The following is a 15,549-nucleotide window of genomic DNA, read 5'->3' as shown; positions in this document are numbered from 1 at the left end:
ACTGGATCTGGTGGACCTGCTTGTGCGTTTGCTGGTACAGCGGTTCCATGTCGCCGGCCCAGCCAGGTCCAGCTCCGGCTTCCTCCGAACCTGAGTTTACTTCTTGAGTGTGTCCCTTATGGGTGCAAGGAGTTGAAATCTGCAGTTTGTTGGGTTACGCTGCAAAAGCGCAGGTGGTTCCTTTTGTGCCACTGGCACAGCTTGGGCAGGGATGTAAATTGAGTAGGGCGGGGTCTCAAGGAATCACCAGGGCGGAGCAAGCAGCAATGACGTCTCCGCGACTCCTCGCCTCTCTGCGACTCCATGTCCCGAGTGCTGGCGAGCAGAGCAGCTCCGCAAGAGAGCCACCCTTGCTTTCTGACCCGCTGCAAGGCCGTCCCGCCTCTCCCCGTAGGGGTCTGGGACCTCAGAATCCCGCCCCGAACAAGCTCAGTGGATTAGAGAGTTTGTAACCCCTGCCGACTGAAAAAAACCACGCATCCAGTTGCAGCCAGCCTGGCGTGCGACTCAGTACCTCTGTTCTTGGCGCCTCTGCACATCCTACTCAGTCTCAATGCGCTTCCTTCTTTCCTTCCAGTTGTAGAACTTCCACTGGGCCAGCTTTCCCATGGTTCTGAATGATAGCTGTTTGTCTTATAGTTGGTAGTTTCAATGTTGTTGTGGGAGGCAGCACGCATAGGTCTGTATCTTACGCCGCCATCTTGGTTCTCTCTCAAAATTTTTTTTTATTGATTTCAGAGAGAGGAAGGGAGAGGGAGAGATAGAAACATCAGTGATGAGAATCATTGACCGGCTGCCTCCTGCACGCCCCCTCCTGGAAATGGGGCCCACAACCCTGGCATGTGCCCTTGACCAAAATCGAACCTGGGACCCTTCAGTCTGCAGGCTGGCCGATGCTCTATCCCCTGAGCCAAACCGGCTAGGGGAGGAGAGAGGGGGATCTTAATAGAATATTCATTAGCTTTTCCAGGTGTGTCCTTTCAAGGTCGCGGTCTCCTCTGATAGGTCAGTGCCAGGGCAGGCCTAGGGAGAAAAGGTCAGGGGGGTCTAAACTGCATGGCCAGTCATATGCCAGGGGAGGAAAAGCCACGGTGGAGGCAAGGCCCAGTGCCAATTTTGCCCGTTGCTAGGTATCCGGGGCTTTCTGCCCTGGTGACCTGCATCTGGCTGTAAATTGCTTGGCCAATGTGTTCAGCTATCTGTCTCAGTATCCCCATTCCACTTGCCAAGGAATTTTCCTAGCTTCTTACTATCCTGCTTCAGTTGTAACGTTGATACAGTGGCATAGGAACTTAACTCTTGATCATATCAATTAGCTTATGGTAAAATTGGTTTCGTAATATGTCATTTCTCTTAAAGCCACAGAACTGACTGCATATGGCTCTAGACCAGTGGTTCTCAACCTGTGGGTCGCGACCCTTTGGCGGTCGAACGACCCTTTCACAGGGGTCGCCTAAGACCATCCTGCATATCAGATATTTACATTACGATTCATAACAGTAGCAACATTACAGTTATGAAGTAGCAACAAAAATAATTTTATGGTTGGGTCACAACATGAGGAACTATATTTAAAGGGCCAGAAGGTTGAGAATCACTGCTCTAGACTGAAAGTTTGTGTCTAGACTGAAAAAATTCATATGTTGAAATCTAACACCCAGTGTGACGGTATGGAGGTGGGACCTTTGGGAGGTGAGTAGGTCTTAGGGATGCAGTCCTCATGAATGGGATTAGTGCCCTTATAAAAGAGACTCCAGAGAGCTCCCTTGCCCCTTCCCCCAGGTGAGAACACAGTGGAAAGACAACCATCTATGAACTAGGAAGGGAGCTCTCACCAGACACTGAGTCTGCTTGTGCCTTGATCTTGGCGGTCCCAGCCTCCAGAACTGTGAGAAATAAATGTTTGTTATTTAAGCCATCCAGTCCATGGTATTTTTGTTATAGCAGTCTGAATATGGGTTAAGAATACTTCCCATTGGTTCAGTTTTTCTAGAGAACCCTGACTACTATACTGTATTAAGTGCATTATATACTACATTCTCTCATTTATTCCTCATGGCAACCTTATAAGGTAGATGTTAATAGCATGCCCAATTTTTCAGATAAGAAAGTGAAGGCTAGCCCCACTGGCGTGGCTCAGTGGTTGAGCATCAACCTATGACCAGGAGGTTGCAGTTCGATTCCCTGTCAGGGCACATGCCCAGGTTGTGGGCTCAATCCCCAGTAAGGGGTGTGCAGGAGGCAGCCAATCGATGATTCTCTCTCATCATTGATGTTTCTATTTCTCTTTCCCACTCCCTTCCTCTCTCTGAAATCAATAAAAAATATATATTAAAAAAATAATAATAAACTGAAGAGCGGAGATGGGGTAACTCACCTAAAGGAACACACCATGATACAAACCCAAGTAATCTGCTTCGGGTTGGCCTGCTAACCTCTGACCTACTGCCTCTAGGGCCATCGCTGAGTGGAGATACTATGTTAAGGGTTTTCATCTTATAGCAGGTATCCCCCAAAGCCCTCCAGCCTTCCGGGGTTACTCCTTCCTTTAATAAACAAATAAGCCCTGGCCGGTTTGGCTCAGTGGATAAAGCGTGGGCCTGCGGACTGAAGGATCCCAGATTCGATTCTGGTCAAGGACACATGCCTGGGTTGCAGGCTCCATCCCTACTAGGGGGTGTGCAGGAGGCAGCTGATCAGTGATTTCTCTCATCATTGATATCTCTCTCTCTCTCTCTCTCTCTCTCTCTCTCCCTTCCTCCCTGAAGTCAATCATATATATATTAAATAAAATAGCTCAAATCTTCATTCCCTGTGCTGTGGGAAGTTCAGAGCCTTCCCAACTTTTTCTGGAAAGCTGGGGTGGGGGGCTGTTATAGCTTCTTGTCATCCCTCACTCTGAATTCCTGCTGCTGGACCAATCCTCAGCCCTCTTTGCTGCCCCACCTCCGGTGACCCTTATCTTCTATCAGCATAATTGCACTCCCCCGCCCCCACACACACTCTGGCCACTGTGACCAGGACTCCTTCCTCATCTGTATCCCACACCACTACAGACATGGAGCTCTTGTGTGTGACAGACTGTACTAGAGGCACAAGGTCACAGAGGGTGACAACATAGCACAGGGCAGATAATAGCCCAACATGGAACAAAGGGCCATCACTCAGTTCTTCATGTCCTTTGGCTCCTCTCTCCTCAGGCCCAGGCCTCCCACCGTGAAGCTCACTGGGGGCCCTTCTTCATGTCACCTCGCCGTACCCTCCCCCGCCCACTCCTGTTCTGGGGCACCCACCCACACAGGCCTCCTACCCTTAGGCTGCTGATTCCCATGTCAAAATTTCCAGTTCTTCTTCTTTTTAAAAAAATTTATTGATTTTAGAGAAAGAGAGGACGGGTGAGGGAGAGAGAGAGAGAGAGAGAAACATGATTTGTTGTTCCACTTATTTATGCATTCATTGTTTGATGCTTGTGTGTACCCTGATGAGGGATCAAATCCCCAACCTTAGTATATCGGGATGATGCTCTCACCAACTGAGCTACCCAGCCAGGGTTCCAGTTCTTCTTCTCCTTCTTCTTCTCCTTCTTCCTCTTCTTCTTCTTCTTCTTTTTTAAATATGCTTTTATTGATTTCAGAGAGAGGAAGGGAGAGGGAGAGAGAGACAGAAACATCAATGATGAGAGAGAATAATTGATCGGCTTCCTCCTGCATGTCCCCCACTGGGGACTGAGCCCACAACCCCAGCATGTGCCCTGGCCCGGAATCCAACCAGCACTCTTCGGGTGCACGGGATGACTCCAACCAACTGAGCCACATCAGCTAGGGCGAGGCCTACAGATTTTCACTGCTCCCCTTCATTCACCACTCCATGACATGACACCCCCATTCCTGGTCACATGCCTTCCTTGCATTTTTCTCTTTTCCCTAATACCCCTCCTAATCTGTCTGCTGTGCATCCTTTTCCCCAGTTCTTCTCTTTTTACCTTTTTTAAAATTTTTATTTTGGGTTATCTTCTCTGTATCCCTTCAACCATCCATCCATCCATCCATCCATCCATCCATTTTTCTACCCACCCATCCTTTTCTTTTAACACAAACTGAGCACCAAAGCTGTGTCAGGACAATGGAGCCTGGGTGATGCAGCGCCGAGAATTGGTAGTGAGAGCACCCATTACACTCAGCTAAACCTCCACACCTCTCCTCACCCTCAAACACACCCAGAAACAAACAAGCCCTCACACAAATCTACTAGGGGAAGAAAAAAACGGGGGTGAGGGGGATGGGTGGAGGGATTGATCAAAAAAGAAAATAAGAGAAAGAACTCATGGACTGAAGCAACAGTGTGGTGATTTGGGGGTGTGGGGGGTGGAGGTGGAAGAGGGTACAGGGGGGATAAATGGTGATGGAAAATAAAGAAGAAAAGTCCTAGATGGTTTGGATCAATGGATAGAGTGTTGGCCTGCGGACTGAAGGGTCCTGGGTTCCATTCCGTTTGAGGTCACATGCCCAGGTTGTGGGCTCGATCCCCAGTAGAGTGTGTGCAGGAGGCAGCCAATCAATGATTCTTTCTCATCATTGACGTTTCTATCTCTCTCTCCCTTTCCTCTCTGAAATCAATAAAAAAATATTTTTTTAAAAAAAGAAAAAGAAAAAAAAACCCTGAAGACAATAATGGCTCTCGGGCGCCTCCTGCTGGTAAAATGAAAATTTACATCCTGAGCAAGAGAGTCCCAGCGTGTCTCCAGGAAGGGGCTGCTCTGGCTCCCCCCTCTGGCACTCCTCCTGCACTGCAACTTCTAGCAATTCCACTTTAGGGGTCCTAAGGGTGGAGTTCTTGTCAGAAATGTTTCATATCCTAGCCTTTGTCAGGCCCAAGTCAAAGGCCAGAGTAAGAAGCAGTGAGAGAGATTGTTATGGACTGAATGTGTCTCTCCAAATCCACATGTTGAAATCCTAACCTCGGTGTGATTATCTCAGGAGGTGGGGCCTTTAAGAAGTAATGAGGTCATGAGGATGGAGCCCTCGTGAATGGGATTGGTGCCCTCATAAGAAGAGACACGAGCGCTTGCTTCCTTGCTCTCTGCTCTCTGTCATCTGCAAACCAGGACACCAGGTCTGCCAGTGACCTTGGACTTGCCAGCCTCCAGAACTGTGAGAAATAAATGTCTGTTGTTTAAGCCACTAAGTCTATGGTATTTTGCATAGCATCCCAAGCAGATTAAAACAGTGATGTTTGTTTTAATGGGCAGGAGGTGTGTGCTCTGGTGCGTGTGTGAGTGTTGGGGGGAGGGTGCCTGTACATGGGGGAGGCACGGTGCAACTTTTGAGCGTGTGCTTGTGTACCATGCCCTGGGCATGATGGACATGTGCATGGGAGTGATTCTCACCTGTGCACACTAGGTGTTCTCCGGGAATGGGCATGGGATAACTCTGAGGGTTCAGCTCCCAGGGTTTCCTAGTGGGATTGAGCCCCAGATGTCCATGAGAGGTGTGTGCTCTGGTGCGTGTGTGAGTGTTGGGGGGGGTGCCTGTACATGGGGGAGGCACGGTGCAACTTCTGAGCGTGTGCTTGCATACCACGCCCTGGGCATGATGGACATGTGCATGTGAGTGATTCTCACCTGTGCACACTAGGTGTTCTCCGGGAATGTGCATGGGACAACTCTGAGGGGTCAGCTCCCAGGGTTTCCTAGTAGGATTGAGCCCCAGATGTCCATGCATGCACCCCATCTTGGCTTTCTTCCCTTTACCATCTCACGTCCTTGCTTCCCCACACATATTTCTCAGGATCATCTCCCAAATAAACTGCCTGCTTTCAAATCCTTGTCTGCTCCTGGGATGAGAAGGAGGCAGCCCAAGAGGAGAGGCCAACATGCTGAGGCTGGCAGAGAGCAAAGATGACAAAAGCTGGGTCTATGGTGGCATTACCGCGCCTCTGAGTTAACAAATCAGCAACTGTCCTGCCCTCACCTTCTGGTTAGGTGAGAAAGCCTGAACCATTTACATCTCTTTATATGGAGTCATCTGTTCCTTGTGACTGAAAGCCTTCCAGGAATAGGAACTCAATAAGGCATAGTTCCATGTAAAGGGAAGTCAGTGGCTGTGTGAAAATGAGCCATAGGGGTAGGGCACTGCTGAGTGTGTGTGTGTGTGTGCGCGCGCACCATATGCACTATGTGAGTGCCTGCTGTGTGCAAACCCCCATGTATCTGGGCCACAGAATTGGGTCGTCCTGGCTTGCTCGTGTACATCCCGTGTGACTCCCCTGTCAGCTCTTGGCTTCATCTTTCTTGAACACTTTCCACATCCTCAGCTCATTTGTTTCTCCACTGCCCCCACCTGGTTACCGGGACAACCTCTGTAGATTCCCAGCTAGTCTCCCCAGTTGGTATTCTTGATCCTCTTTAAACTATTTTCCATTCAGCAGTCAGAGTTGAAAACATACTTTACATCACGTTCTCTCCTTGAAAGCCTTTCAAAGGCCCCTTGTTGCCCTCACCTCCCATGGAAGCTCCTGCCTTAGGTTTGTTCCTCACTGTGGTTGGGCAGGGGGCTGGGGCACTGACTCCTGCAGACTGGATTTCCCAGAAACCAGTGACACCTGCTTTCCAGGGGGGCTCAGCCAATGGGAGGCATTGCTGGTGTTGCAGAAGACCGGAGAAAGAACCAAGCCACGCGTAGAAAAACGGAGTTACATTTTATTTATAAGTTCTGCGCAGGCCCAGAGAAAAACGTGTCTTTCAAATTCTGGGAACCCCAACATGGAGGAAACTTCTCTATTTATATTTTTTCCAGTCCTTTGTCTCACAAATTTGGAATGAGACTTCCGGGCCTTCTGAGAAAGAAGGCTTGCGTGCTGGGAAGGGGCCATGAGACCCTATCTCAAGGCCTGGCCTGGGTCAGCACTGACAACTCTGTCTGGGGCATAGTTTATGGCCTCTCTGGAGTGGGAGTAGTCCTATTTTCCTTATTATTTAAGCAAGCGTTTACAGAAGCCATACTATCAGGGTTAAAATTTCAAACAGCAGTTTTTATATAAGATGGAGGCTTCGCTGGGAGACTGGAGGGCGGCAGGAAGGGAGAAACTAGGGTATTTTTCTCCTTGTACCTCCTCCAAGGTTTCTCTACTTAACAGGTCTGGGCTGGGTGACCCTGGCTCACCTTCTTCCTCTGTCCCTACAGGCAGCTGTGGCTAATCTCTGGGTTCCTCCACCTTCCCTGTTGTCTTCTCACCTGGGTAACCAATTCCCTCGCTTTCAAATACTTGAGATTTCTTTTTTTCTGGTTGACCCTGACTGACACCATCAGCCAGCTGACTCCCAGCCTGTGCAGGGCAGAGCCTTGGGAAGGGCGGAGAACAGAACCCGGACTTGGGTGTACCTCCCCCAGGCCTCCTACCCCACCTCCGAACTTGAAGTCCTGTGAGCTAATCCATTTCCTAATTGTTTACCTGAGACCAGGCTTCCTGCTGCTCGCATCTGAAAGTTATCTGTGACATTTGGTGCCAGAGACCTGCAGCGGCCCCCAGGAGCCACTCTCCCTTGCTTCTAGAGGTAGAGGAGTTTCCCTGGCGCACAGGGCATTTCCCAGGCCCCCCCATCCCCAACCCCGGCAGCCAGGGGAGGCCTGAGCTGATTTCTTTATTTTTTTTTCTTAATATATTTTTATTGATTTCAGAGAGGAAGGAAGAGGGAGAGAGAGAATGGAGTCATCTGTTCCTTATGGCTGATAGAATGGAGTCATCTGTTCCTATTCTCTCTCCATGATGAGAGAGAATCATTGATCGGCTGCCTCCTGCAAGTCTCCCACTGGGGATAAAGCCCACAACCCGGGCATGTGCCCCTGACCGGAATCGAACCTGGGACCCTTCAGTTGGGAGGCCGATGCTCTATCCACCGAGCCAACAGCTAGGTTCTGAGCTGATTTCTTTTTCTTTTCTTTCTTCTTTCTTTCTTTCTTTCTTTCTTTTTTAATAAATAAGCTTTATTCATACCATAAAAAAAGTTAATAGTGTAAGTCAGGTTTCCAGCTGTTCTTCTTGGCTTCTCACTGGGCAGTTATTGGGTAATTGAAATCTAACACGTGCTTCCTAGACACTTTTCGTTCTATGGTGGGGTGTCTCTCTCCTCGGGGTATTTGGGGAGGGGATGATTAAGAACTGCAGGTCTGGGCTTGAAGGGGCACAAAACAGGTGGGAAAGATTTAATTTGGGGGGCTGGCTGAAAGGCAGACCGAGCTGATTTCTGACCGTCGACAGAAGAGGTGAACACAAATTCCAGATCGGGTGCTTAGAGATAAGGCCATGCTTGCTCTTTGCCATTCTCTGTCTGGAATGTGGGTGCAGTGTAGGCGCCATCACTGTGCTGTGTGAGTTTCCTAGGGCCACAAACTGGGTTGTTTAAACAACAGAAACGTATTCTCTCGCTGTTTTAGAGGCTAGAAGTCTGAGGTCTAGGTGTCAGCAGGGTTGGTTTCTTCCAAGAGCTGCGGGGGAGGCTGGGTTCCAGGCTCCTTTCCTTGGCTTGTCCATGGCCATCTTCCCTCTAAGTGTGTCTCTCTCTGTGTCCAAAGTTTCCCTTTTGGTAAGGACCCTGGTCATATGGGATTAGGGCCCACCCTAATGACCTCCTCTTAACTAATTACACCTGCAATGACCCTGTGTCCAAATGATTACATTCTGGGCTATGAGAGGTTAGAACTTCAACACAGGGATTGGGGCGGGGGGCACAACCCATAACACATGGCTTGCAGGGGAGGGCACACCCTACGGATGGATTTCACGGAGCAAAGCTGCAACGCCAGCTTAGACTTCGAAGTTAGAGGGAAATACATTTTATTTTGGTTCTTTCTTTATTTTTGTTTATAAATACATTTTTATTGATTTCAAAGAGGAAGGGAGAGGGAGAGGGAGAAACATCAATGATGAGAGAGAATCATTGGTTGGCTGCCTCCTGCATGCCCCACACTGGGGATCGAGCCCACAACCCAGGCACATGCCCTGACTGGGAATCGAACCATGACCTCCTTGTTCATAGGTCGACGCTCAGCCACTGAGCCACGCCAGCTGGGTGAGGGGAATACACACTATTATTTGGGGGTCTCTGTTACATTCGTGCAAACATGTGTCATCAGTCAAGATCCGGGAGGAGAACTCCAGGGGTAACTGAGGAATATGTAACGAAAGCACAGACAGGGTTGGAGAAATTAACAAGGGATGGTGAGCATTCCGAGGCTAGCAACAATGGGGAGCTGATACCAGTCCAGGCCTGAAGGGGCAGAGGGAGGGGCAGTTAATGGAGACAGGGCCTTCGGTGGAAGGATGCGGGCATTGCAAACCTGAGGGAATAAGATACTGGAAGTTCTCTCTCTTCCATCCTCCAGTCTCCTGCTGGCACCTTCCATTGGCTGAACCAAACCCAGAGGACAAGAGCCCACTGATGCAATCCATCAGGTCGGCCAAAGGGGCAGGGTGGGGCTGGTGGGGCTGGTGGGGCTGAGTGGAGAGCAGATGGACAGTATCCAGCAGACTGACTGAATTTCTGCTGCTCACTCTCCCTGCTGGCTGTGAGCTCAGAGGACTTGTCATTCTCGCAGAAGGATCCCCATTGACCAGGACAATGTCTGGAATCTAGTAGGTGTTCAACAAATATTTGTTGAATATGGATGTGCCAGGACAGCAGGGCAGTAAGGAGGAGGGCTTCACACCTCCTTCACCACCATCGCCCAGGGCCGCTGGGGGGAGGGACTCCCACCCCACCCCTGCTCAGGCCCAATAGACATGGCACCAGCCGTGGGAAGAAGACTGTCCCTGGTCCTCATCCCTCCCAGGACTATGAACCAACAATTCCTCAGGTCCCGGCTGAGGCAGTGGCTTCCTTGGGACAAGAGCCACCTGCATGCGATCCCAGTCCTGGGTCTCCTCGGTGGCTTCTCAGTGCCATTGCAGGGCAGATGGGGCACTTGTTGGACCTGGGCCTCTGTCCCCACCCCTGAGGCTGGGCTGTCCCATCTGAGAGGGATGGGGCTGGAACTGGGGAACTCCAGGGCAATGAGGCACCAGAGAGTTCTGGACTTAAGATCACTGCGACCCTGGCTGGTTTGGTTCAGTGGATAGGACGTCGGCTTGTGGGCTGAAGGGTCCTGGGTTCGATTCCAGTCAAGGGCACATGCCTAGGTTGTGGGCTCGGTCCCCAGTAGGGGGCATGCAGGAGGCAGCCTATCAATGATTCTCTCTCATCGTTGATGTTTCTCTCTATCCCTCTCCCTTCCTCTCTGAAATCAATAAAAACATCTTTAAAAAAAAAAAGATCACTGCGTATGGCACATGCCCTGGTTGCGGGCTCGATCCCCCATAGAGAGTGTGCAGAAGGCAGGCGATCAATGATTCTCTCTCATCATTGATGTTTCTATCTCTCTTTCCCTCTCCCTTCCTCTCTGAAATCACTAAAAATATTTTTTTTTAAATCACTGTGTATGAATCACAGTGAACATTGGTATCTTAAAGGCTCAGAGAAGTCCTGCAGGAAAGAATTTGAACTTTTGTTTAATCTTGTATTTTCCAACCCCATTTGACCGTTGATTCTGTACGTTGTGCCCACTGGGGTCTGTTCTGAGACCCGGGGTCACAGCTGTGAACAAAGCAGACAAAACCCCCTGCCTCACTGGGCTCCATTCCCGTGGGTCCATCTGTCATAGAACATCTGTTAATACCCTTTAGGATGCTGCTCTTCCGGACCATCATCCCAAGGCTGCCACTGAGCTTCCCCCGACACAGTCCCAGCCTCCAGATGTGCCCTGTATGAACGTCAGGGTCAATTGTACTTTCAGGGTAGAAAGAGTCGGGCATCTGAAGAGTCCTGTAGCTTCATTCATTCGGTCATTGACTCTTTTAATATCATATGTATATTGTTGAGTACCTACTGTGTGCCAGGCCCCTTCTAGGCACTGGGAATTCAAAGGTGAATACCAGAAAGTTTTGTCCTCATGGAACTTCCCATCAGGTGGGAACTAGAAATGAAGGAACTCCCCAAGAAAAAGGCTCCCCAACTGCCCCACTCCCCGCCCCCATACCTACTTCCTAATTCCCCGTACTCTCCCCACCCTGACTTCCACCGCCCACTCAGGGCGTGGATTGTTGTGTTTCAGGCTGCGGCCTACGGTAGAGCTGGCCCCTCCACCTTCCTGGCCAGCACCCTCTTCCCAGGGGTTGGGAAGAGGTTCACCTCTAGGGATTTTGCTCCATCTGCTCGTAGGCCAGAGAACCCCCAGAGGGTAAGTCAGCAGCGTGGCTGACTATGTCCACAAGGCCTGGAGGTGAAATGACCCAACAGATTGTGATGGGACAGTGGTCCTGGAGGACGGAGGGCCAGGGTGGCCATATGTCTGTCTGCAGAGCCCACAGAGAGGCCGGGATCCGCTCAAGGCCGCCTGGATAAAGGCTGGGACAGCTTATGGTGTGAAGTGTGTGTGTGGGGGTGCCTGTGGGTTACCTTCTGCCAGGCCAGGCAGCGACAAATCAGGGAGCCTTAAGCCAGTCCTCACAGTTCTCTGGGTCTTGATGGCCCTATTTTTCAGACAGAAGAGATGGATTTCAGTGGTTCTCAACCTTCCTAATGCCGCCACCCTTTCATACAGTTCCTCATGTTGTGGTGACCCCCAACCATAACATTATTTTTGTTGCTACTTCATAACTGTAATTTTGCTACTGTTATGAATCGTCATGTAAATATCTGATATGCAGGATGTATTTTCATTGTTCCCGACCCACAGGTTGAGAACCGCTGCATGAGATCATTAGGTCATTTTAGGCTGTTTCACCATTCTTCAGTGGAATCTGGGAGGATCTGACCTGCCTCCCACCTTCCCATAGCTTGCCCCCTCCTCCCTCTTTCTTCCTCAGCCCAGGGCCTGAGAAATCACTCAGAGCTTTAAAGCTGAGCAAACAAACATGTCCAGGCCCATAGGGAACAGGTGGTACGGGAAGGCACAGCTATTTTTATCACAGTTTGAAGGATTTTCACAGCTGCTTCTGTTGTGTCCACACATTTTCCATGAGCCTGGGTATTGGGGTGCAGACGTCACTGAGGGTGTCATGGGAGGGGGTGACCTTCTGAGAGAAAACCTGCCCAGCTGGTGCCTGACATTCCGCCTTGGGGATCCATCTACAGCAGCTCAGCATGGCCCTCCTCCCGGCTTCCAGAACGCAGGAGCCCAGAGGAGGGCTCTGCGCTGCGTCAGGAGCACTGGCAGGAAGGAGCCTGGCCGTTCTTGGAGCACTGGGTGTGGAGGGGTGACTCAGGAAAGCCTGCAGAGCCACTTTGCCTTATTTAGCAAGTGTTTACTGAGCACCATCAACGTGTTGGCCCTGGGCTGGGGGGCTGCTTGCCACAGCCAAGGATGTGCTGTCTTTTCCCCGGATGAATGTGGACTAAATTCACTGACTTTGTGCCAGGCACTGTGCTTCACGCGTCACAGAGGTATCGCTCTATCTCCAAAACACGCCCCGATCCCACCCCTACCGGTTTCCATCTCTACTGCCCAAGGCCAAGCCCCGCCCCCTCACATTTGCCCACCCCCTAAATAGCTCCAGCTGGTCCCCTTCTCTCTCACCCACAATCCTTCACGCAGCACCCAGGAAGAGTTTTTGAAAGCATAAATGAGATCCCAGGTCCTTCCCCCACTGAATCAGTCCCTCTCCCCCTCCCCCATGGCTTGCTCCTTATGCTGAAAATAAAGACCCAACTCCTTATTACCTGACCAGAAAATAAACCCTACAGGATCTGCCCTTCACCCACCTCTCTCTCTTGTTCTTATTCTCTCTTTCAGGCAATAGAACTAGATAAATTATAATCCTCAGCCCATGACATACTCTCATCATTGTTTCAGGCGTCATTAGTTCACTCACGGGCCACTTTCATTTAGTTAGACATATAGTTATTTTAAATAATGTACTTAGCACCTTCAAAACCACATCTGACATAATAACGCAGATGAATCTCAGAAGCATTATGCTAAGGAAAAGGCATCCAGAAACAAAAGATATAGACTGTATCTTCATTTGTAGTAAAGATTCTAGAAAAGGCAAAACTGTAGTGACAGAAAGCAGACCACTGGGTGCTGGGGCCAGGTGTGGGGGTGAGACAGCATGAAACCAGGCAGGAGGAAAATTTGGGGGTATTGAAAGTGTTCTGGAATGGCCGGGTGGCTCAGTTGGCTGGAGTGTCGTCCTATACACCAAAAGATGGTGGGTTCGATTTCCTGGTCAAGGCACGTATGAGAGGCAACAGATTGATGTTTCTCACATTGATGTTTCTCTCTCTCTCTCTCCTTTCCTCTCTCTCTAAAATCAATAAATACATCCTCGGGTGAGGATTAAAAAAAGTTTTGCCCAGCCAGCATGGCTCAGTGATTGAACCAGGAGGTTGAGGTTTGATTCCGGGTCAGGGCACATGCCCAGGCTGTGGGCTCAGTGTCAAATAGGGGGCATGCAGGAGGCAGCTGATCAATGATTCTCTGTCATCATTGATGTTTCTGTCTCTCTCCTCCCTTCCTCTCTGAAATCAATACAAATTTTTTTTAAAAAAACTTCTCCTATCATCAACAAATCAACAAATGATAGGTGCTGGCGAGGATGTGGAGAAAAAGGAACCCTCGTGCACTGCTGGTGGGAATGCAGACTGGTGCAGCCACTGTGGAAGACAGTATGGAGTTTCCTCAAAAAGTTAAAAATGGAACTCCCATTTGACCCAGTGATCCCACTTCTATGACTATATCCCAAGAAACCAGAAACACCAATCAGAAAGGATATATGCACCCCTATGTTCACATCAGCACAATTTACAATAGCTAAGATTTGGAAACAACCTCAGTGCCTATCAGCAGATGAGTGGATTAAAAAACGGTGGTACATCTACACAATGGAATACTATGCCGCTATAAAAAAGAAGGAACTTTTACCATTTGCAACAGCATGGATGGAACTGGAGAGCATTATGCTAAGAGAAATAAGCCAGTCGGAGAAAGATAAATATCACATGATCTCACTCATATGTGGGATAGAATGACCAACATAATTTGATGAACAAGAATAGATCCAGAGACAAATGGCAGGGGAGGGGGCGTTAGAGAGCAACTAAAGGACTTGTATGCATGCATATTAGCATAACCCATGGACACAGACACTGGGGTGGTGGGGGCTTGCCCGGGGTGGGAATGGCTGTGGGGGCGGGGAGAAAAAGGAGACATATGTAAAACTTTAGACAATAAAAAACAAACAAACAAAAAACTTCCGTATTATGATTGTGGTGATGGTTACATAACTGTATTTGTCAAAACTTATTAATTTTACACTTAAAACTGGCAAATTTTGTTATGTAAATTAACCTTCAATAAACCCAAAACAAAATCTACTAACGCAAAGCTAGAACCTCTAGCAACATACAACCTGTCCTTGTCCCCACCAGATTCCAGCCAACCACCATCCAGAATCCTATGTCCATCACACTCTGCTTGCTTTTTTATACAGTTTAATTCATCTACTTGTAGTCCTTAAAAAGTATGTTTTTAATTTTTCTTTTAGTTAAAAAGTATGTTTTTACCTCTATAAAAAAGGACCTTTTTTCCTTAATTTACATTCCTAGGAATTATCAACATTGTGGCATGTCACTGTGATTCATTCTTTGACTGCGGATTCATACTCCATTCTCTGAATACTCTACATATAGACATGCATTCACGCATTCTCCTTGATGGACACTTGAGGTGTGATTAAGGATGGAGGACAGGGCTGCCTGGAACATACTTGTTCGCCTCCCGGGCACATGTGCGATTTTCTCCAGGGTTTGTACTAGGAACAGAACTGCTGAATCACAGGTGAACTCAGCTGTAGGTGCTCCTCTTCTTTGACGCATCACCCCCCACTCTCCACCTTGACTGTGCTCCAGCCACACTGACCTCCCTCTCCTTAAACCAGCCACGTCCATTCCAGCTCCTAGACCTTTGCACTTGCTGTCCTTTTTACCTGGAGTGCTTTTCCTTTACTTATCCTCTAGGACTCATTCAAACACAACCTCCTCAGTCCAAATGTCACTCTTTCTGGACCCATTACTCCTGTTCCCACATGTCACTCACATGTCATTCTTTTTACAGCACCTACCGCCACACTCAGAAACAGCCTTAACTTATTTTTTGGTTTGTTATTGTTTTTCTAGGAGAGCTGGGGTCATGTCTTATTTAGCGGTGCACCCCCTGATATAGAGAAAGTACTCAACAAAAAATGTTTTTAATGTGATTTTATTGATTTCAGAGAGGAAGGGAGAGGAAGAGAGAGTTAGAAACATCAACGATAAGAGGGAATCATTGATCGGCTGCCTCCTGCAAGCCCCGCCTTGGGGATCGAGCCTGCAACCCAGGCATGTGCCCTGACCCGGAATCAAACCATGACCTCCTGAAAGGCCCACGTTCAACCACTGAACCACACCAGCCAATTTTTTTTTTTTTTATTGAGGTGGATACTAATATCAATTCCATGTTAGAGATGAGAAATCTGAAG

Source organism: Myotis brandtii, unplaced genomic scaffold (genome assembly GCF_000412655.1).
Source record: "Myotis brandtii unplaced genomic scaffold, ASM41265v1 scaffold129, whole genome shotgun sequence".
NCBI classification, from domain to species: domain Eukaryota; kingdom Metazoa; phylum Chordata; class Mammalia; order Chiroptera; family Vespertilionidae; genus Myotis; species Myotis brandtii.
The sequence above is the reverse complement of the archived record's forward strand: the minus strand, read 5'-3'. Positions refer to the sequence as shown.